At 34.1% G+C, this 25,848-nt stretch overlaps 1 non-coding gene across 1 annotated transcript; it reads right to left on the bottom strand.

Annotated features, from left to right (window-relative positions):
* Positions 1-16,243: 16,243 nt before the first annotated feature.
* LOC139856262 (small nucleolar RNA R71) lies at positions 16,244-16,350 on the bottom strand. The gene has a single exon (XR_011761756.1). It is a non-coding gene; the product is annotated as a small nucleolar RNA R71 (small nucleolar RNA).
* Between the last annotated feature and the right edge of the window lie 9,498 nt (positions 16,351-25,848).

The following is a 25,848-nucleotide window of genomic DNA, read 5'->3' as shown; positions in this document are numbered from 1 at the left end:
CTCGCATCGGTTAAAGCACAACTTGTAACCGTTAAATGACAGATGGAATCTATGACTAAAGAGATGCACCACTATGAAAGTTGGTTGCGAGTTATGTCAGGGACCACATCTCACGAAGTATTGTAATCAGTCAATGATGGAAGAGCATGTGAACTACTTGGGTAATCAATACAATAATCAGTATCATGGAGGTAGTTCGGGTTATCAAAGGAACGGACTACCGTGGTTCGTTAATCAAAATCAAAATCAGTCGTATGTGGATAAGGTTCCTTCATTATAGGAGTTATTACGATGTTTTATAATGAAGACTGATGAAAGTATATCGGCTTTGAGACAAGATAGTGATTCAACAAAGCAGCAAGTGAGAAGTCAGCAGGCCTCGATACAGAATTTGGAATGGGATGTGGGGCGTATAGCTCAATCGCTAATGGAGTGACCACCGGGTGCTCTCCCATCTAATATGCAAACTAATTCGAACAACAATGGGCCGCCCCATCTTGACTAATAACAACATAAGTGATGTGAAGAATAAAGATCCTCATGTTTCTATTTATTCTCAAGTTAATGCTATTTCTAGTGTTGAGGGTTATGGTTCCGATGAGGTTGTTCCAACTTATACTTATAATGGAGAAGACGATTGAATTCGAGTAAGTGATATAACTGCTGCGTATGGTAATTACTTAATGAGTTTGATGACGGGGAGTTCTTCTAGTTTGGGTAATCAAGAGTTGAAGGTGAAAAGTATTGAGACTACCGAGTCTCCCGAGTTTAGTGTGAATAATGTTGAGAAGATTGGAGTGGAAGAAAAGGTGATATCTTCACCTAAGTTGAAAGTTTACAACCGCCCTTTCCATATCCGAAAGCTATTCATTCCGAACAACCAAAGGAAACTGTTTGTAAGTCATTGAATAATATTGATAATATTTGTGTGAATGTACCTTTGGTTGATGTTCTTGCAGGTATGCCCAAATATGAGAAATTTTTGAAGGATTTAATGGCATTGAAGAGTGAACATGAGGAGGCATCCTCCGTGTTTCTTGAAGCGGAATGTGCTGCTATAGTGAAGAAGAGTGATATGCCACCAAAGTTGGGTGATCCTGGGCCATTCGTAGTGTCTGGTCGTATTGATGGTTCTGAGGTTTTTAAGTGTTTGACCGATTCAGGTGCGAGTATAATCCTGTGCCTAATTCTATTTATTTGCAGTTGAATTTAGGTGACCTTAAACCAACTTCTATGGGTGTTAGATTGATAAACCAGTCAGTTAGTAGACCAGTAGGTATTATTGAAAACTTGGTAATTAAAGTTGGTGAACTAGAATTTCCTGTAGATTTTGTGGTTGTTGATATGATTGCGGATAAAGTTGTACCTATTGTTTTAGGTAGACCATTTTTAGCAACTGCAGGGGCACTAACTGATTGGAGGTCTGGGAAATTAGTCTTGAGGGATAGAGGTAAAACTTTAAGTTTTCAGACTAAGTTTATTGTTAAGCCACCACCCACACCCGTTGATTTTGTGAATGTGCTTACTAGTGTAAAAACTGATAATGATAAAACCGAGACTAGTAAAAAGCCTAAGTGTGGGGGTGTAGGTGTTAAAGAAAAGCCCGTAGTTAAACTGCCAGATGATAGTGTTGTTGATGTGTGCGAGGTGTAGTACGAAATAGATTATATTTTACTATGAAATACTATTAAATACGATACAACTTTACACAAGTTAATTATTTATTTATTGAATGGATATACATAAACCTTGCTACAACACTTATATGCAGTGTACCTAATTGTAGAGTAGTGTAGTTTTTAGTTAGTCTGATTCGTTCCACAGGGATCTGCTGAGTTTAACGCTATATTTTTAAACAATATATTTGTATATATATATATATATATATATATATATATATATATATATATATATATATATATATATATATATATATATATATATATATATATATATGTAGTATTATTATTATTATAAAAGGGAGGTTTTACCGTTTAATGACCGGTTTGTCGATTTTAAGTCCTAATGCAAAATAATAACTAAATTTAGAGCATAAAGTAAAAGTGCGATAAATAAAAGTGCAATAATTTAAAGTACGATAAATAAAATGATGATAAAAGTGCAATTAGATATAAAATAAAGGAATTATGCTTATTAAAACTTCTGTAATCATGATATTTGACGTGTTGATTTTAGTTTATTACCAAGGGTTGATTGTCCTTTGTCCTGGATTATTCGATACGTCCATCTGGTTTTTGTCCATAATAGTCCATCGGTCATAAATAAAAAGTACAAGTGTCCTCGTCAAATTACCCTTATACCCGAAGTCAAATATTCCAACTGACTGGGGACTTAAACTGTAATAAGGTTTTAGTACATTGTTAATGATTACAACAGATTATCGACTGTATGCAATCCAAGGTTTTAATACTTTATTAGCAATTACACCAATTTTCCTTGTAAGTAATATACCCCTGTTTTAATGAGTCCATTGACTATTAATCCATCCATTTGTTCGGTCAAATGAACAATTATTAGTACTTATAAATATCCCGCCCATCGTATCCGATCAAGTGTATGTGGTTATTTATAGATACGTCAAATTGTAAATCTCTATATTAAATTAACATTAAATTAACGAACTATCATTCTGTTAAACAAATATAAAGCCCATTAATAGCCCATAGTCCAATTTTCACAAGTGTCAGTCTTTTATCCAAACCCCAATTATGGTCCAAAGCCCAATAACCCCGTCTTAATATTTAGTTCAACATCACGATTACTTCGGCTTAAATAAGCATAATAATAACTTAGCTACGAGACATTAATTTAAAAAGGTTGAACATAACTTACAATGAGTATTAATCGCGTAGTGTTACACGGACAGAGTTTCGACTTACAAAACCTTAAAACATTCCTTACAATAACCCAATTATTATTAAACTTAAATTTAAATTAAAATTAAAATTATATATATATATATATATATATATATATATATATATATATATATATATATATATATATATATATATATATATTCTTACAAAAGGAAGAAAGAATGAAAGAGGTGTGTATTACTCGTCGAATGAAAGAGGTGTGTATTACTCGTCGAATTTGTTAGCTATTTATAGCACTTGGCCACACTTTTACTGCCATGCGATCGCATGAGATATAGGCTTGAAGGCCATGCGATCACATGGCCTCCTGATCCAGCTCACATCCATTTTTTTCTAGTTTGCCGACGGTTTTTAATAATATAATATAATATATATAATTTTATATAATTATATATATATATATTATATTATATTCATGTGCGTAGTTGACTTGTAATTTTAGCTCCGTTGACTCGTGCGTTGATAGTTGGTTGTCCCGGTTCCGGATTTTCGAAGGTCCTTTCGTATGATTTAATATCTTGTACTTTGTGTTTTGCGGCTTGTACTATTGTCATTTTTAGACGTTTGTCATCAATAAATTGAACCACTTGGATTGTACTTTGTACTTTTTAGCTTTTTTGTCGTTTGTGTCTTCAAATCGTCGAATCTGTCTTTTGTCTTCACCTTTTATTATTTGAATGAATATTACTTGAAAATAGAATAATTGCAACTAAAAGCTTGTCTTTCTTGAAGGATAATGCTATGAAATATGTGTTCTTTTTTAGCATTATCAAATATTTCCACACTTGAGCGTTGCTTGTCCTCAAGCAATATAGAACTTGAATATAACTTTACTAGAATCACTTCTTTATTCTTCACACTTTGTACATCAGTGATTTTGATACGGCGGTATGAACAATGATAGTAGCGTTGTGGTTGATAGTCCCACATGACTATAAAAATTTAGATCCTTCAGGAAATTGGATCTTTATGAAAACATTTGATCTTTTGAAAATTCAATCTAGTTTTTTACCCTAGATAAGTTTTCCGGAATAACCCTTTACCGGTGTTTGCAAAATGTTTTTGTGGGTTTTGCGGGTTTCAGATTTAAAAATTTTAGCTCAAAACTTGCGGTTTTGTGTCACCCACTTGCTAACCTTGTATTGGAAAAGCAACACGTACAGTTTACTTGCTCCGTATATTACCTTTCGGTAAACTACCGTCTGGTTGTAAAGGAAAGCATTGTACAAGCAACTGTTAAGACAATGCCTAATGACATGCAGATGATCATGGTCCACAACGTGTCAGATGTAATTACTATCCTTTGTAGGAGCAATAGTAAAGATCACCCTATAATTTTTCGATCTGGCACAAGGTCCTGTCTTCGACCATGCTATGCAACCACTGTTCTTACGGTTAACACCCGATTTGGTTCAGGTGACCTAATGAATTTCGGTGAATTCTTAGGATTTTTACGTTCAATGGTAATGAACGCATTGAAAATAGGTTTTCAGAAAACAAATCGGTTTGTAATTTGATCAAAATATTTTCTCGTTCAAGCTCGAGTTTAGATATCATTGAATTCCATGAGTTTGTAATTCTCAATCTTTAAAGTCAATCTCAAGGATTGAGTAATATCAGGCTTAAAAGCTGATTTTTGATCTTTAAGGAGATTATCCTTTCTGGGGATCTGATTCATTAGTCTTATAAGCTAATTTGCACGGTGCCCCCCATTGTACGAGACAGATCCTCTCATGGTTAGGATAAGTCTGACCACTTGGCGACCCTGTTTGATGCTGAGGTCCGTGGATTTTCAGCTGATTTTCGAGAAAACTTTTCATGGTTTTTCGTAGACTCTACAACTGGTCTGGACGACAACTTCCTGACCTAAATCAAGAAGCGCGTGTCTTTTTCTCGGAAGACTTTACTTCCTTTTAAATTCCATTTATATTACAATAAACTGGGTAAAACTGATTAATATCGTCCAAAACAAAAGTATCTTCAATTATTTGTACAAAAATATGTGATATATGTTTTAAATAACTTGGTAAATTTTTCCCACACTTGGCTTTTATTTTTCTTTCTTTGCATTTTTATTATCTTCTATTCCATTTAAAATGAATTCAAGCGTTTTGCGTTGTTTCTCAATTTATGTCCTTTTCGTAGTAACAATAATTTCGGTGTTAATACCTAGTTTTATCGTTCATAAATATGTATAAACATGATTTTGAGTTCATTTAGTTAAAAAAAATTTAAAATTTTTACTAGAAGTGGGTAGTCAGTATATAAGACTAGGGCTGTTCTTTATTATCAGAGAGCACTAGATTCTAATACAACTACTGCTTTACTAGTAAAATTTAGCGTTGGCTATTAAACCAAGTGTATAAGTCAAATGTTTAAAACCGAAAGAATTTAATCCCTACCCACACTTAAGATCTTGCAATGCCCTCATTTGCAAGAAATCAGTAACAATTTAAATTATTGAGGGTGATTAGCGTAGAAATATGATTAAAATTTTACCAAAGTTTCCAAAAATATTGTTGTTTGTTTGAATGATAAATGGTGCACATCATTTGTTCATTCCTGCAGTTGTTACTTCACATATATTTTGCATCCTGTCGTCAAAATTAGTTGCTTTTGCTAAACTTAATGCCAGTCTTTGAAAGTTCGCTGTTTTACCCTGTTGTGTACAATTGACAATATACATACAATACAAATATACACATGCATGGTAATTTGAAATGGGACTTAATATCCCACTTTCAAATTATAAATATGAAGTATTAGTAACAATAATAAAAATGTTAAAAATTACATAAAAATATCAAAATATTATATGTTTAAACATAAATAAATAAAAGTGATAAAAAAATAAGAAATCACCAATGGAACTGTATCAATCTGGAAATGGATTCCAGTTCATGTCATTGCTCGGGTTACACGGCTGGTGATAGGTGTCCTGATAGGCTTGGTTGGGGTCGTACAGGTTAAAGGGTGGTCGCACATGAGGCTGATGTGCTGGATAGTATGCAGGTCGAGTCGGGATGTAGTTATGTGGTACCTGATATGATAGCTGGCTCATGATCTGGTGCTGATGAACTACCTAACTATCATGCTGGGGTTGCCTGAATTGCTCATACTCATCCGTGGCTCTCCACTGCTCATACTGACGATGCCTAGCCTGGTTATTCATTTCTACCTCATCTATATGCTGATAAACATCAGTATAACTATCCCTAATGACATCCCTAATGTCATCTGCTTCCTCTATCTCCTCATCCCAACCCCTCTCTACCTGTGGATGGGTGCCCTGATATGGTAGTGGCCTATTGTGTTTCCGAGTTTGTACCTTTGCACCTTGATAAACCGATAGACCTATAGTCTCGGCTTGTCCCTCAATCTCGATCATCGGACCCCCTTGATATTTATCTACACCTAAATACTCTCCAATGAGATTAACAAAAATGCCTCCTCCTATTATTCCCCCCTCCTGTATACCTTCCACCATTTTGGATAGATAATAACCAACACAGTAGGGGATGTTATAAAAGCTTCTGATGTTTCGAATGCACTTGAGGTAGAATAAATCGTTTAGGGTTATTTTCTCCTTGTTTTTACCTCGTTGTGTAATCGAATTTGCTAAAAACATATGAATTATGCGCAGCTCTGCTTTGTTAATATCTAAATAGGAGTGTCTTCCACCCCGCCTAAACCCATTAAAGTTTGACATACGCCTCCATATGGCATTAGCGTCAAAATCTCTATCTACCCTCTCACCTTCATGAATCAAAGCTGTACAATCAGGTGATAATAATTCAGCAGGGGTGTAAATCTGTAAAGCCCTAGCCATGTCCAGCATGGACATCCTGTACATCCTACCTCCAAGTAAAAATCTAAGAAAGCTCCTATCTTCTACATTATCTACATCCCTATTTAATGCTATGGTACTCATTAATTCAACACACCACTCCTTATATACAGGTCTACGAGTGGTAAACAAACGTTCCCAGTCAGGAAAAGAAGAGTTCCCATACCTTTGAATTAGTAACAGCCTGACTGAGTTAGCTAGGTTGACTTCTTCCAAAGGTCTCCAATCTATCACCCTTGGTACCTCTACATTTTTAAATTACTTTGGTACGTCGGGTAATCTATCCAGTTTTGCTCAAACCTCATATTGAGATGTAATTCCTGTTCATGAACTCTTGTGTTTATTATTAACTGATGAAGCGGAAATTGTACGTAGGCATTAACAAATTGTAGATTCGGTTCATAATATGGTAGGTGTTGATCATAGTTATGTTGTTGTTCAGGTTGTGGCTCAGGCTGCATCTCTGGCTGTGGTTCTTGTTCAGGTTGTCTAGATGATGATGCACCGTCAGTATCTTATTTCTCTGCAAAACACATTAAACACAAAATTTTGTGCATCCAAATATGCATTAGTGTTAGCAAAATGACAAATTAAAACAATTACAATAACATGTTTAATCAAGATTAAACTTATACACATTTTCATATTTTTATCATTCTACAATTTTTCAAATAAGCATATATGAAAATGTATACAAAGTTCATAAGCATTCAACTCAAATAACATGTTAAAATAACCATTACTAGCAATTAAACAAGTTTCAAATGGCATTCGTATCAAAATAATCAAGTTCATGAATTTTAGACTTAAAAAGTCCACTTTGATGCTCAAAAATCATGTTTAGGATCAAAGTTCGGATCATTTAGCAACCTAAACATGTTACACTACTTAATTTAGTAATAATTCATAACAAAAATCGGCCATAACCTGTTTATATCAAAAAGTCCCAAATTGCTCAAGAACACAAACCCTAGATTGTTAAAAATTTGAAGTTTAAAGCTTCTAATCATGTTAAATAGCATCAATCTAGGTTATACAAGCATAATATATGAATAATTTAACTCTAATTACACTAGAAATTATCAAAATCAAATTAGGTAAAAATTTGCTCAAGAACACTATAATTCGAATTTAAAGAGTTTTAGGGGTGGAATCGTTACCTTCTTTGAAAAACTTCTGAACAAACGCATGATTAGAGCGGATTATAGCAAGAAATTTGGATAGATTTGTTGAAAAATTGATGATTTTAGAGATTTTTATGTGTGTGTGTGTGTGTGTTCGTGTATGTGTGTGGTATTGTAAGGAGAGAGAGCATCAGCTCGACTGACTTTGTAACTTGATCTGTCCAGGGTCCCCATGCGATCGCATGGTTCCCCAGTGCAAACCCCATGCGATCGCATGGGGTGTAGTATTTTTTTTTTATAAAACATTTAACTTATAAAACAAATAGTTATTTAATTTAAAATTTTATTTCTTTTTAGATTGAGGGCGTTTCGGTACGTTTACCTAGTTCGTCCCTCGACAAAATTTTAAAATTTGTCATTTTAAAGCGATTGTTTTAAAAGCAAAGATTTTTGGGTTTTTTTAAATGTTTTTGGCATACTTTAGATCAATAAATTTAAAAATAATGATAATAAAATTTCTCGTCCCGCCCTTGGGTAAAGTAATTTCGGTTCATTGACCTAGTCTTCAACTCACGATGAATTTTAAAAATTATTTTTTAACTTAATGAAATAAAGTAAATTTTTTTTTAAATTCACCCTTACAACCTTGAGGTTGAGGGTTCAAGTCCTGCTAAGGACATTTCGTGGTGTATAAATTCGTGGTGGGTGAGTGAGTTTGCCTTTCAAAAAAAAAAGTAAATTTTTTTTTTAAATTCACACCAAACTTAAATTTAAAATGCATAAAATTTCATATAAATATTAATATTTTTATATACATTAGTTTTACAATTTTACATTTAAAATAATATAGTTATATATTACTTTTAAAAACAAGGTAAAAATAAAAATAAAAATCTTTTTGGTCTTTTATCCCACTTTAATCAATCAAATATTAACAAAAATATACGATCCTCTTTTGGGTAAAGTAATTTCGGCTATATTACCTAGTTTTACTCCTGACGAATTTTTGAAATATTTTGGATTGATTGATTAAAGATATTTATACCTTATGAATAAACGGTAAATTTCACAGTGATGCATTAAATTTTTGTATGATATCAATAATTTCGGTTTCTTATACCTAATTTTATTGAATATCAATTTAATACTTTATAGCGAACGATTCAGAGTTTATTATTAAAAGGTTAAAAGCAATAAAAATAAAATAAAAACTGTACATACTTACCTGTGAGATAGAATTCTCAAAGACCTGCTTTAGTCTACTCATAGGAGAGTCGTTCGATTTGGTTTTCCATAGCTACATAGGCGTAACCTCGATTTTTCAATAACTTTTCTTTTCTAAACATATGAACGATCCTTCTCTGCATAGAGTAACGAATTCAGAATTGGAATGTGCTTGATTGTTCGAACATTTCCCTTCGTGTGACCATTTTTCGCATTTATGACATCTTTCAAGGTGTCGTGCTCTTCTTTTTGTTGCGGATTTTGATTTTCCTTTACCAAAATGTGTCTTATTATGATTCATCCTGAGTTCTTTCCTTACTTCGTCCATTTTGCCTCTTATGAATGATACCAGTTCACTCGGGAAGGTGTTATTATTACGTTTAGTAATCACAACGTGTAGTAGTAGACCATGGTTCAAATCAAAGGAATTCTTCATCTCGTAAAACCTAAAAGAAATAAAAATTCAGAATGGAGGAAGAAGACTAGTTCTTTAGGGTCTGCTTGGGAAAGACCATTTGGATTCCATTTTCGAAAACTACACGAAAACAGAAAACCTAACTCTAGACAGCATTATATTATCCTTAAAAGATTCGATTCTTTCCACACTTAGTTAGCTGTGGTGTCGAAATTGTGATTAACTTCATCTTCAACTTCCATTGGACTATCAATGTAATATTTAATTCTGTGACCATTAACTTTAAATTCAATCCCGTTTGAACTTATCAATTCTATTGTTCTGTATGGGAAAACTCTCTTGACTACGAATGGTCCAGACCATCTTGACTTCAATTTTCTAGGAAATAGCTTGAATCGTGAATTGAAAAGAAGAACTCTGTCTCCTTCCTTAAATTCTTTTGAACATCTGACTCTTTTATCATGCCATTTCTTCGTTCTTTACTTATAGATTAACGAATATTCATATGCATCATGTCTTAATTCCTCTAATTCGTTTATTTGACTTAACCATAGACGTCCGGCTTCATGTAAATCAAGATTACATGTCTTCAAAGTCCAAAATGCTTTGTGCTCAATTTCTACTGGAAGGTGACATGCTTTTCTATAAACGAGTTTAAAAGGTGTGGTTCCAATTGGAGTTTTGTAGGTTGTTCTAAAAGCCCAGAGTGCATTCTCCAATTTCATAGACCATTCCTTCGGTTTTGATCCTACGGTTTTCTTTAGAATTCGTTTTAATGCTCGGTTGGTATTTTCAACTTGTCCACTTGTTTGTGGATGATAAGCAGTTGAGATTTTATGAGTTACTCCATATCTTTTGAGAACTTTCTCAAGTTGATTATTACAGATATGAGTACCCCGATCACTTATTAAAGCTTTCGGTGTTCCAAACCTTGCAAAAAGACGTTTTAAGAAGTTGACTACAACTCGAGCATCGTTAGTTGGGAGAGCTTGTGCTTCCGCCCATTTAGATACATGATCAATGGCAACGAGAATGTAGAGATTATTATGAGATTTTGGAAATAGACCCATAAATTCAATACCCCAAACGTCAAATACTTCACATACTTGAATGACATTTTGTGGCATTTCATCACGTTGACTTATTTTTCCGGCCCTTTGACATGCATCAGAAGATTTACAAAGAAGGTGTGCGTCTTTGAAAATTGTAGGCCAATAGAATCCAGCGTCGTACACTTTTTTTGCTGTGAGTTGAGGCCCATAATGCCCTCCTGTTGGTCCTGTGTGACAATAGTTTAAGATTTGGCTAGCTTCATCTCCGAATACGCATCGGCGTATTTTTCCATCGGGACAACTTTTAAATAAATGTGGATCTTCCCAAAAATAGTGTTTTATATCACTAAAGAATTTCTTTCGTTTTTAGTATGACAACCTTTTTTCAAGGAATCCACATACTAAGTAGTTTGCATAGTCTGCAAACCATGGAATTTCATTATTATCGATCTTCAATAGATATTCATCAGGAAAGTTATCTTGTATGGCCGATTCATTTAGAACTTCTAATTCAGGATTTTCAAGACGAGAAAGATGATCAGCTGCGAGATTTTCTGCTCCCTTTTTATCTCGGATTTTAATATCGAACTCTTGTAAGAGTAAGATCCAACGGATTAATCTTGGTTTGGCATCTTGTTTCGAAAATAGGTATCTAAGAGCAGACTGGTCGGTATAGACCACTGTTTTAGCTAGAACGAGATATGAACGAAATTTGTCAAAAGCAAAGACAATAGCTAGGAGTTCTTTTTCAGTAGTTTTGTAATTCGTTTGTGCTCCTTGTAATGTCTTACTAGTATAATAAATAGGTTGAAATCGTTTTTCAATCCTTTGTCCTAAAACGGCTCCCATTGCAAAATCACTTGCATCGCACATAAGTTCAAACGGTAGATTCCAATTTGGAGTTATCATGATCGGCGCATTAGTGAGTTTTTCTTTAAGAATATTAAAAGATTTGATGCATTCATTTGAAAAGATGAATGGAGCATCCTTTTCTAGGAGTTTATTCATAGGAGTGGCAATTTTAGAAAAATCTTTTATGAAACGTCGGTAAAAACCGGCATGCCTAAGAAAACTCCTAACTCCTCTAACATTGGTGGGATGTAGAAGTTTAGCAGTTACATCTACTTTAGCTCTATCCACTTAAACTCCTTCCTTTGAAATTTTATGCCCAAAAACGATGCCTTCTTTAACCATGAAATGGCATTTCTCCCAATTAAGTACTAGATTTGATTGCTCGCATCTAATAAACATTCGTTCAAGATTAACTAGACATGTTTCAAAAGTATCACCGAAGACTGAAAAGTCATCCATGAAAACTTCAATGCATTCTTCTATCATGTCGTGAAAAATTGCCATCATGCACCTTTGAAAAGTTGCAGGGGCATTGCAAAGTCCAAATGGCATGCGTTTGTAAGCAAAAGTACCATAAGGGCACGTGAAGGTGGTTTTCTCTTGGTCCTCGAGTGCGATTGGAATTTGAAAGTATCCAAAGAAACCGTCAAGAAAACAATAGTAACTATTTCCGGCTAACCTTTCCAACATTTGATCAATGAAAGGTAAGGGAAAGTGATCTTTTCTGGTGGCGTCATTTAATTTTCTATAATCAATACAAACACGCCATCCTGTTACAGTCCTAGTAGGAATAAGCTCATCTTTTTCATTTGTGATGACAGTGATGCCACCCTTCTTAGGTACGCATTGAACTGGGCTTACCCATGGACTATCAGATATTGGATAAATTAAACCTGCATTGAGCAATTTAATAATTTCTTTCTTAACAACATCTTGCATATTTAGATTTAGTCTTCGTTGGCGTTGCACATATGTTTTATGACCTTCTTCCATAAGGATTTTATGTGTGCAATACGAAGGACTTATGCCTTTAATGTCATGAATCTTCCATGCAATAGCTGGTTTATGAGCTTTTAGCACAGAAATAAGTTGAGATTTTTCATTTTCCGTAAGAGAAGATGATATTATTACAGGTAATTCAGATTCACCATGTAAATAAGCGTATTCCAAATGGTTTCGAAGTGGCTTTAACTCTAATATCGGTGGTTCTTCTATCGATGATTTGTATCGATATCTGTCTTCCTCTTTTAGCATTTGAAGTTCTTCTATTGTTGGTTCGTATTCATTAGCTATAAGTGTGGCTATTATTTCAGCTTCATCAATTGGTTCAGTTCGTTCTTCTAAAGAACATTCTCCTGTCCCTTGTAATTCTGGAAATTCTTGTAACAATTCTGCTTGTGAATCTATAGTTTGAATATAATAACATGTATCATCTGCAGATTGCGGTTGTTGCATGGCTCTATCAACAGAAAAAGTAACACTCTCGTGCTCTATACTTAGGGTCATTTTCTTACCAAACACGTCTATTATTGCTTTAGCCGTGTTTAAGAATGGTCTTCCTAATATAAGAGGAACTCGAGAATCTTCTTCCATGTCCAGAATAACAAAGTCTACTGGAAATACTAAAGTACCAACTTTAACTAGCATGTTTTCCATTTTCCCTCTAGGATATTTTACTGATCGGTCGGCTAGTTGTATGCTTATTCGTGTTGGTTTCAATTCTCCGAGGTCTAGTTTAGTGTCTAGTGAATACGGCATTAAATTTATACTAGCACCTAAGTCTGCTAATGCTTCTATTGAATTAAGACTACCCAGAAAACATGGAATTGTGAAACTTCCAGGAACTGATAATTTTTCTAGTATCTTATTCAACAACACCGCAGAACAATTAACATTCATTGTAACAACCGAGAGTTCTTTCATTTTCTTTCTATTTGTGATTAGATCTTTTAGGAATTTGGCGTATTTGGCATTCCTGAAATTACATCAATGAAAAGAAGATTGACATTTATTTGTTTAAACATATCCAATAATTTGGATTGCTCGGCTTCATGTCTTTCTTTTCTCATTTTACTCGGGTAAGGAAGCGGTGGTTGGTATGTTTTGACATAAGGCTTTTCCTTAGCTGTGTTATCTTCATTAACCTTTTCAACTACCGGTTCTGATTCCTTATCTTGCTCAGGCTGTGGTGCCTGTGTAGTAGGAATAGAGTCATCAGAAATTACAGGCATTTCAAGTGGTTTAAGTGTAATACCACTTCTTATGGTAATGGATTTAGCTGTTTCATTCTGGGGGTTAGCATTTATATCGCTAGGTAGACTCCCCAGTTTTCTTTCACCTATAAACCTTGCTAGGTTACTTACTTCTTGTTCCAGATTTTGAATTGAAGCTTGTTGATTTCTAAATGCTTGAGCATTTTGTTCATTAGTTTGTTTCTGAGATGTGAAAAATTGAGTTTGAGATTCAACTAGCTTCGACATCATATCTTCTAAATTTGGCTTTTTATCATCAGTTTGTGGCGGTTTATTTAGAAAAATAGGTCTTTGCTGATTGTAAGTATTATTAGATACTTGTTGATTGCTAGGACCTTGTTGGTTGTTGTATGGAACATTTCAGTTATAATTCTGATTTTGATTGTAGGTTGGTCTTGGCGGTTGATAATTATTCTGATATTTATTTCCAGGCCTTTGATTCATGTATGAAACATTCTCTCTTTGTTCCATTGTTTGTTCAATACTGAGACAATCTTTTGTCAAATGTGGTCCTCCACACTGCTCACAACTAATTCGTATTGCGTGAATATCTTTAGTCATCTTTTCCATTTGTCTTTCGAAAGCATCTAACTTTGCGGAAATGGAATCAAAGTCATGGCCAGAATCGGCTCTAGCCGCTTTAGATGAACGAAGAATATCTTTTTCCTGGTGCCACTCATGTGAGTGGGAGGCTGTGTTATCAATAATTTTGTGAGCTTCTGTTGCAGTTTTCTTCATAATGGAACCACCAGCTGCTGTGTCGATGTCTTTTCGTGTAGCAACATCGCATCCTTGGTAGAATATTTGCACTATTTGATAAGTGTCTAAACCGTGTTAAGGACATCCTCTCAACAACTTTCTGAATCTTGTCCACGCCTCATATAGAGTTTAATTTGGCTTTTACGTGAACGTAACAATTTCTCCTTGAAGTCTCACGGCTTTAGATGCTGGAAAGAATCTTTTAATAAATTTCTCAACTAAAACCTCCCATGTATCAATCGCTCCTTTAGGTAACGATTCTAACCAATCTTTGGCTTCTCCCTTTAAAGTCCAGGGAAACAACATGAGATAGATCTGTTCATCCTCAACTTCTCTAATTTTGAATAGAGTACAGATCCTATTAAAGGTTCGAAGATTTCGTTTGGATCTTCTTTTGGGTACCACTAAATTGGCATTGATTAGTTACCATGTGTAGGATTTTTCCTTTGATTTCATAATCTGGCGCATTAATGTCTGGTTGAGTAATTGCGTGACCTTGGCCAGTGCGTTTAGCTCTCATTCGGTCTTCCATACTTAGAGGTTCCAGATTTTCCATGATTGAATTTGTTGAATCTGAATCACTAAGGGATTCTGATTTAATGGTTTCTTCCTCGACAATCTCTGGATGAGTGATTTGTGGTTCAGGAGGAATGATTAGTGGTTCAGGATCTCTGAATTGTCCCTGAATATTCTCCGGATTCTCAATTGTGAGGTCGGGTTCAAAAAACGGATTATCGGAAATTTGAATTGGAGTACTTGGTCGACTGGATGATGATTCTAAAGAAAAATCAACGGCGACAATATTGGCTAGATGTCTTGATCGAGTTACAGGTGGTGAACGTATAAAAGGTGGTGAACGCTTTGCTCGGTGCATTCACTGAATATCCTATTAGTTATAAAAAAAATAAAAATTATATAAGTTGTCAAATTAATAGACTTTTCTAATTTTGCTCACGTTTTGAATAGCCAATAGATGCAGCAGGTAGCCAGGACCCTTTAAATCGGAATCCCAAAACTCGCCACTAACAAATCCAATTATTACTACGAACCAGAAAATTTTGGATGTCTATCAATTTAACCGCTTAAAATAACTATTACTAATAGGATATTTAGTTAATGCACCGAGCAAAGCGTTCACCACCTTTTATACGTTCACCACCTATAACTCGATCAAAACATCTAGCCAATATTGTCGCCGTTGATTTTTCTTTAGAATCGTCATCCAGTCGACCAAGTACTCCAATTCAAATTTCCGATAATCCATTTTTTGAACCCGACCTCACAATTGAGAATCCGGAGAATATTCAGGGACAATTCAGAGATCCTGAACCACTAATCATTCCTCCTGAACTACAAATCACTCATCCAGAGATTGTCGAGGAAGAAACCATTAAATCAGAATCCCTTAGTGATTCAGATTCAACAAATTCAATCATGGAAAATCTGGAACCTCTAAGTATGGAAGATCGAATGAGAGCTAAACGCACTGGCCAAGGTCACGCAATTACTCAACCAGACATTAATGCGCCAGATTATGAAATCAAAGGACAAATCCTACACATGGTAACTAATCAATGTCAATTTAGTGGTGCGCCGAAGGAAGATCCAAATGAACATCTTCGGACTTTTAATAGGATCTGTACTTTATTCAAAATAAGAGAAGTAGAGGATGAACAGATATATCTCATGTTATTTTCCTGGACTTTAAAGGGAGAAGCCAAAGATTGGTTAGAATCGTTACCTGAAGGGGCGATTGATACATAGGACGTTTTAGTTGAAAAATTTCTTAAACAATTCTTTCCGGCATCTAAAGCCGTGAGACTTCAAGGAGAAATTGTTACGTTCACACAGAAGCCAAATGAAACTTTATATGAAGCGTGGACAAGATTTGGAAAGTTATTGAGAGGATGTCCGCAACATGGTTTAGACACTTATCAAATAGTACAAATATTTTACCAAGGATGCGACATCACTACAAGAAAAGACATCGACATAGCAGCTGGTGGTTCCATTATGAAGAAAACCGCAACTGAAGCTTACAAAATTATTGATAACACTGCTTCCCACTCACATGAGTGGCATCAAGAAAAAGATATCGTTAGATCATTTAAAGCGGCTAGAGCCAATTCTAGCCATGACTTTAATTCCATTCCGCAAAGATAGATGCTGTCGAGAGACGAATGGAAAAGATGACAAAAGATATTCACTCAATACGAATTAGTTGTGAGCAGTGTGGAGGACCACATTTGACAAAAGATTGTCTCAGTATTGAACAAACAATGGAACAAAGAGAGAATGTTTCATACATGAACCAAAGGCCTGGAAATAATTATCAGAATAATTATCAACCGCCAAGACCAATCTACAATCAAAACCAGAATTATAACCGAAATGTTCCATATAGCAATCAACAAGGTCCTAGCAATCAACAAGTATCCAACAATACTTATAATCAGCAAAGACCTATTTTTCAAAACAAACCACCACAAACCGATGATAAAAAGCTAAATTTAGAAGACATGATGTCGAAGCTAGTTGAATCTCAAACTCAATTTTTCACATCTCAGAAACAAACGAATGAACAAAATGCTCAAGCATTTAGAAATCAACAAGCTTCTATTCAAAATTTGGAACAAGAAGTAAGTAACCTAGCAAGGTTGATAGTGAAAGAAAACCTAGCGATACAAATGCTAACCCCCGGAATGAAACGGCTAAAGCCATTACCACGAGAAGTGGTATTATACTTAAACCACCTGAAATACCTGTAATTTCTGATGACGCTATTCCTACTCCACAAGAACCACAACCTGAGCAAGATAAGGAATCAGAACCGGTAGTTGAAAAGGTTAATGAAGATAACACAGTTAAGCCTAAACCTTATGTTAAACCATACCAACCACCACTTCCTTACCCGAGTAAAATGAGAAAAGAAAGACTTGAAGCCGAGCAATCCAAATTCTTGGATACGTTTAAACAGATAAATGTCAATCTTCCATTCAATGATGTGATTTTAGGAATGCCTAGATATGCTAAATTTCTAAAAGATCTACTCACAAATAGAAAGAAAATGGAAGAACTCTCGGCTGTTACTATAAATGCTAATTGTTCTGCAGTGCTGTTGAATAAGATACCAGAAAAATTATCAGATCCAGGAAGTTTCACAATTCCATGTTTTTTGGGTAGTCTTAGTTCAATAGAAGCATTGGCAGACTTAGGTGCTAGTATAAATTTAATGCCTTATTCACTATATGCTAAACTAGACCTCAGAGAATTGAAACCAACACGAATAAGCATACAACTAGCTGATCGTTCAGTAAAATATCCTAGAGGGATAATGGAAAACTTGCTAGTTAAAGTTGGTACTGTAGTATTTCCAGTAGATTTTGTTATTCTGGACATGGAAGAAGATTCTCGAGTTCCTCTTATATTAGGAAGACCATCTTTAAACACGACTAAAACAATAATAGACGTGTTCGGTAAGAAACTGACCCTAAGTATAGAGGACGAGAGTGTTACCTTTTCTGTGGATAGAGCCATGCAATGACCGCAATCTGTAGATGATACATGTTATTATATTCAAACTATAGATTCACATGCAGAATTGTTAGAAGAATTTCCAGAATTACAAGGAACAGGGGAATGTTCTTTAGGAGAAGGAACTGAACCAATTAATGAAGCTGAAATATTAGCTACACTCATGGCTAATGAATACGAACCAACAACAGAAGAAATTCAAATGTTAAAAGAGGAAGACAGATATCGATACAAATCATCGATAGAAGAACCACCGACATTAGAGTTAAAGCCACTTCCAAACCATTTGGAATACGCTTATTTACATGGTGAATCTGAATTACCTGTAATAATATCGTCTTCTCTTACTGAAAATAAAAAATCTCAACTCATTTCTGTGTTAAAAACTCATAAACCAGCTATTGCATGGAAGATTCATGATATTAAAGGCATAAGTCCTTCGTATTGAACACATAAAATTCTTATGGAAGAAGGTCATAAAACGTATGTGCAACGCCAACGAAGACTAAATCCTAATATGCAAGATGTTGTTAAGAAAGAAATTATTAAACTGCTAGATGCAGGTTTAATTTATCCAATCTCTGATATTCCATGGATAAGACCAGTTCAATGCGTACCTAAGAAGGGTGGCATGACTGTCATCACAAATGAAAAAAATGAGCTTATTTCTACTATGACTATAACAGGATGGCGTGTTTGTATTGATTATAGAAAATTAAATGACGCCACCAGAAAAGATCACTTTCCCTTACCTTTCATTGATCAAATGTTGGAAAGATTAGCCGGAAATAGTTACTATTGTTTTCTTGATGGTTTCTCCGGATATTTTCAAATTCCAATAACACCCGAGGACCAAGAGAAAACCACGTTCACGTGCCCTTATGGTACTTTTACTTACAAACGTATGCCATTTGGACATTGCAACGCCTGTGCAACCTTTCAAAGGTGCATGATGGCGATTTTTCACGACATGATAGAAGAATGCATGGAAGTTTTCATGGACGACTTTTCAGTCTTCGGTGATACATTTGAATCATGTCTAGTTAATCTTGAACGAATGCTTATTAGATGCGAACAATCAAATCTAGTACTTAATTGGGAGAAATGCCATTTCATGGTTAAAGAAGGTATCGTTCTTGGTCACAAAATTTCAAAGGAAGGAATTAAAGTGGATAGAGCTAAAGTAGATGTAATTGCTAAACTTCCACATCCCACCAATGTTAGAGGAGTTAGGAGTTTTCTTAGGCATGCCGGTTTTTACCGACGTTTCATAAAAGATTTTTCTAAAATTGCCACTCCTATAAATAAACTCTTAGAAAAGGATGATCCATTCATCTTTTCGGATGAATGCATCAAATTTTTTAATATTTTTAAAGAAAAACTCACTAATGCGCCGATCATGATAACTCCAAATTGGAATCAACCATTTGAACTCATGTACGATGCAAGTGATTTTGCAATGGGAGCCGTTTTAGGACAAAGGATTGAAAAACGATTTCAACCTATTTATTACGCAAGTAAGATGTTACAAGGAGCACAAACGAATTACACAACTACTGAAAAAGAACTCCTTGCTATTGTCTTTGCTTTTGACAAATTTCGTTCTTATCTCGTTCTAGCAAAAACGGTGGTCTATACTGATACCTATTTTCAAAACAAGATGCCAAACCACGATTAATCCGTTGGATCTTACTCTTACAAGAGTTCGATATTGAAATCCGAGACAAAAAGGGAGCAGAAAATCTCGCAGCTGATCATCTTTCTCGTCTTGAAAATCCTAAATTAGAAGTTCTAAATGAATCGGCTATACAAGATAACTTTTCTGATGAATATCTTTTGAAGATCGATTATAATAAAATTCCATGGTTTGCCGACTATGCAAACTACTTAGTATGTGGATTCCTTGAAAAAGGGTTGTTGTACCAAAAACGAAAGAAATTCTTTAGTGATATAAAACACTATTTTTGGGAAGATCCACATTTGTTTAAAAGTTGTCCCGATGGAATAATCCGCCGATGTGTATTCGGGGATGAAGCTAGTCAAATCTTAAACCATTGTCACACAAGACCAACAGGAGGGCATTATGGGCCTCAACTTACCGCAAGAAAAGTCTATGACGCTGGATTCTATTGGCCTACAATTTTCAAAGACGCACACCTTCTTTGTAAATTCTGCGATGCTTGTCAAAGGGCCGAAAAAATAAGTCAACGTGATGAAATGCCACAAAATGTCATTCAAGTATGTGAAGTATTTGACGTTTGGGGTATTGACTTTATGGGTCCATTTCCAAAATCTCATAATAATCTCTACATTCTCGTTGCCATTGATTATGTATCTAAATGGGCGGAAGCACAAGCTCTCCCAACTAACAATGCACGAGTTGTAGTCAACTTCTTAAAACGTCATTTTGCAAGGTTCGAAACACCGAAAGCTTTAATAAGTGATCGGGGTACTCATTTTTGTAATAATCAATTTGAGAAAGTTCTCAAAAGATATGGAGTAACTCATATAATCTCAACCGCTTATCATCCACAAACAAGTGGACAAGTTGAAAATACCAACCGAGCTTTAAAAAGTATTCTAGAGAAAACCGTAGGATCAAATCCGAAGGAATGGTCCATGAAATTGGAGGATGCATTCTGGGCTTTTAGAACAGCCTATAAAACTCCAATTGGCACTACACCTTTTAGACTTGTTTACGGAAAAGCATGTCACCTTCTAGTAGAAATTGAGCACAAAACATTTTGGGCTTTGAAGACATGTAATCTTGATTTACATGAAGCCGGACGTCTACGGTTAAGTCAACTAAACGAATTAGAAGAACTAAGACATGAAGCATATGAAAATTCGTTAATCTATAAAGAAAGAACGAAGAAATAGCATGATAAAAGAATCAGAAGTGCAAAAGAATTTAAAGAAGGAGACAGAGTTCTTCTTTTCAATTCAAGATTCAAGCTATTTCCTGGAAAATTGAAATCAAGATGGTCTGGACCATTCATAGTCAAAAAAGTTTTCCCGTAAGGAAACAGTGGAATTAAAAAATTCTAATGGGATTGAATTTAAAGTTAATGGTCACAGAGTTAAACATTACATAGATAATCCAATGGAAGTTGAAGATGAAGTTAATCACAATTTCGACACCACAGCTAACTAAGTGTGGGAAGATTCGAATCTTTTAAGGGTAATATGTATTTCTGTTAGAGTTAGATATTCTGTTTTCGTGTAGTTTCCGAAAATGGAATTCGAATGGTCTTTCCCTAGCTGACCTTAAAGAACTAGTCTTCTCCCCCCATTCTGAATTTTTATTTTTTTTAGGTTTTACGAGATGAAGAATTCCTTTGATCTGAACCATGGTCTAATGCTACATGCTTTGATTACTAAACGTAATAATGACACACTCCCGAGTGAAGTGGTATCCTTCATAAGAGGCAAAATGGACGAAGTAAGGAGAGAACTCAGGAGCAATCATCATAAGACACATTTTGGTAAAGGAAAATCAAAATCTGCAACAAAAAGAAGAGCACGACACCTTGAAAGATATCATAAATGCGGAAAATGGTCACACGAAGGTAAATGTTTAAAACAATCAAACATATTCAAATACCGAATTTGTTACTCTATGTAGAGAAGGACCGTTCATATGTTTAGAAGAAAAGTTATTGAATAATTGAGGTTACGCTTATGTAGCTATGGAAAACCAAATCACACGACTCTCCTATGAGTCGGCTAAAGCAGGTCTCTGAGAATTCTATCTCACAGGTAAGTATGTACAGTTTTTATTTTTTTTATTTTATTGCTTTTAACCTTTTGATAATAAACGCTGAATCGTTCGCTATAAAGTATTAAATTGGTATTCAATAAAATTAGGTATGCATAACCGAAATTATTGATATCATACAAAAATTTATTACATCACTGCGAAATTTACCGTTTATTCTTAAGGTATAAATATCTTTAATCTATCAACCCAAAATATTTTAAAAATTCGTCAGGAGTAAAACTAAGTTATGGAACCGAAATTACTTTACCGAAAAGAGGGGCGTATATTTTTGATAATATTTGATTGATTAAAGTGGATAAAAGACCAAAAAGATTTTTAATTTTAATTTTAATTTTTATCTTGTTTTTAAAATTAATAAATATTAAATTAATATTGTAAACTTTTTAAATCATTATATTTAAGTTTGTAAATATTCGAAAAATTAGTATTTTTAATATAAGTTTGTATGTATAAAAACAAAAATATAATATAAATTTGGTGTGAATTTTTAATTTTAATAATATGAATTTTTAATTTTATGCATTTTAAATTTAAGTTTGGTGTGAATTTAAAAACAAAAATTTACTTTATTTCATTAAGTTAAAAATTTGATATTTAAAATTCGTCGTGAGTTGAAAACTAGGTCGTTGAACAGAAATTGCTTTACCCGAGGGCGGGACGAGAAATTTTATTATCATTATTTTTAATCTTATTGATCTAAAGTATGCCAAAAACATAAAAAAACGCCAATATGTTTGGAAACTTTGGTAAAATTTAATCATTTTTCTACACTACTCAGCCTCAATAATTTAAAATTGCTACTGATTTCTTGCAAATGAGGGCATTGCAAGATCTTAAGTGTGGGAAGGGGTTAAATTCTTTCGAATTTTTAAAATTTTTTAATTTAAACACTTGGTTGCCATTAAAAATACTAGTAACACAGTAGTTGTATTAGAATCTAGTGCTCTCTGATAATAAAGAACAGCCCTAGTCTTATATACTGACTACCCAATTCTAGTAAATTTTTTCAAAATTTTCAATTAAATGAACTCAAAATCATGTTTATACATATTTATGAACGATAAAACTAGGTGTTAACACCGAAATTATTGTTACCTCGGAAAGGACATAAATTGAGAAACAACCCAAAATATTAGAATTCATTTAAAATGGAATAGAGGAAAATAAAAAGGCAAAGAAAGGAAAATAAAAGCCAAGTGTGGGAAAAATTTACCAAGTTATTTAGAACATATGACACATATTTTTGTACAAATAATTGAAGATACTTTTGTTTAGGACGATTTTAATCAAGTTTTACCCAGTTTATTGTAATAGAATTTTAAAAGGAAGTAAAGTCTTCCGAAAAAGATACGCGCTTCTTGATTTAGGTCAGGAAGTTGTCTTCCAGACCAGTTGTAGATTCTACGAAAAACTTAAAAAGTTTTCTCAAAAATCAGCTGGAAATCCACGGACCTCAGCATCAAACAGGGTCGCCAAGTAGTCAGACTTATCCTAACCATTAGATGATCTGTCTCGTACAATAGGGGGCACCGTGCAAATTAGCTTATAAGACTAATGAATCAGATCCCCAGAAAGGATAATCTCCTTAAAGATTAAAAATCAGCTTTTAAGCCTGATATTACTCAATCCTTGAGATTGACTTTAAAGATTGAGAATTACAAACTCATGGAATTCGATGATATCTAAACTCGAGCTTGAACGAGAAAATATTTTGATCAAATTACAAACCGATTTGTTTTCTTAAAACCCTATTTTCAATGCGTTCATTACCATTGAACGTAAAATCCTAGGAATTCACCTGGAATTCATTAGGTCACCTGAATCAAATCAGGTGTCAACCGTAAGAACGGTGGTTGCATAGCATGGTCGAAGACAGGACCTTGTGCCAGACAAAAAAATTATAGGGTGATCTTTACTATTGCTCCTACAAAGGATAGTAATTGCATCCGACACGTTATAGACCATAATCAAAAGCATGTCACGGGACATTGCCTTAACAGTTGCTTGTTCAACGCTTTCCTTTACAACCGGATGGTAGTTTACCGAAAGGTAATATACGGAGCAAGTATACTGGACATGTTGCTTTCCTAATACAAGGTTAGCAAGTGGGTGACACAAAACCATAAGTTTTGAGCTAAAATTTTCAAATCTGAAACCCACAAAACCCACAAAAACATTTTGCAAACACCGGTGAAGGGTTATTCCGGAAAACTTATCTAGGGTAAAAGCTAGATTTAATATTCAAAAGATCAAATGTTTTCATAAAGATCCAATTTTCTTAAGGATCTAAATTTTCATAGTCATGTGGGACTGTAAACCACAACGTTACTATCATTGTTCATACCGCCGTATTAAAATCACTGATGTACAAAGTGTGAAGAATAAATAAGTGATTCTAGTATTATTTTTTTTCAAGACTATATTGCTTGAGGACAAGCAATGCTCAAGTGTGAGAATATTTGATAATGCTAAAAACGAACATATATTTCATAGCATTATCCCTCAAGAAAGACAAGCTTTTAGTTGCAATTGTTCTGTTTACAAGTGATATTCGTTTAAATAATAAAAGGTGAAGACAAAAGACAGATTCGACGAATTGAAGACGCAAACGACCAAAAAGCTAAAAAGTACAAAGTACAATCAAAGTGGTTCAAATTATTGATGAGAAACATCTAAAAGTTACAAGAGTACGAGCCGCAAAACGCAAAGTACAAGATATTAAAAAGTACGAAAGGACGTTCGAAAATCCGAAACCGGGACCAGAGTTAACTCTCAACGCGCAACGCAACGGACTAAAAATTACAAGTCAACTATGCACATAAATATAATATAATATATAAATAATTCTTAAAATTATATATATATTATATTTATTTATTAAAACCGTCGGCAAACAAGAAAACAAAGCTTCCTGAGCTGTAAAAGAAGGCCATGCGATCGCATGGCCAGGAAGACCAATTTCCATGCGATCGCATGGGAAGGAATCACAGGCCACATCTATAAATTCAGCGTTTTTTGGACGAATTTCATACATCTTTTTCTATCCTCTCTCTCACGATATATAATTATATTTATATTATAATTTTAATTTTAATTTAAGATTAATAATAATACAGGTATGTTAGCGAATGTTGTAAGTGTGTAAGTCAAAATTCTGTCCGTGTAACGCTACGCTATTATTAATCATTGTAAGTTATGTTCAACATTTTTAAATTAATGTCTCGTAGCTAAGTTATTATTATGCTTATTTAAATTGAAGTAACCGTGATGTTGGGCAAAATATTAGGATTGGGTAATTGGGCTTTGGACCATAATTGGGGTTTGCACAAAAGAACGACACTTGTGGAAATTAGATTATGGGCTATTAATGGGCTTTATATTTGTTTAATTGAATGATAGTTCGTTAATTTAATATAAAGATTTACAATTGGATGTAATTATAAATAACCACATACACTCGATCGGACACGATGGGCGGGATATTTATAAGTACTAATAATCGTTCATTTAACCGGACACGGGAATGGATTAATAGTCAATGGACTTATTAAAACAGTGGTGAATTACATACAAGGAAAATTGGTGTAATTATAGTTTAAGTCCCCAATTAGTTGGAATATTTGACTTCGGATATAAGGATAATTTGACGAGGACACTCGCACTTTATATTTATGACTGATGGACTGTTATGGACAAAAACCAGATGGACATATCGAATAATCCAGGACAAAGGACAATTAACCCATGGTAATAAATTAAAATCAACACGTCAAACATCATGATTATGGAAGTTTAAATAAGCATAATTCCTTTATTTCATATTTCATCGCACTTTTATTTACTGTCATTTTATTTATTGCATTTTTAATTATCGTACTTTTTAATTATCACAATTTTATTTATCGTCATTTTATTTATCGCACTTTAATTTATCGCACTTTAATTATTGTCAATTACTTTACGCTTTAAATTAAGTTATTTTTATTTTTAATATTTTACATTAGGTTTTAACTGCGACTAAAGTTTTAAAATCGACAAACCGGTCATTAAACGGTAAAAACCCCCTTTTATAATAATAATACTACTTATATATATATTTATATATATA

This window comes from Rutidosis leptorrhynchoides, chromosome 6 (assembly GCF_046630445.1).
Source record: "Rutidosis leptorrhynchoides isolate AG116_Rl617_1_P2 chromosome 6, CSIRO_AGI_Rlap_v1, whole genome shotgun sequence".
In the NCBI taxonomy this organism is placed as follows: domain Eukaryota; kingdom Viridiplantae; phylum Streptophyta; class Magnoliopsida; order Asterales; family Asteraceae; genus Rutidosis; species Rutidosis leptorrhynchoides.
Note: the sequence above shows the minus strand (reverse complement) of the source record. Positions and strands in the feature narration are given on the sequence as shown.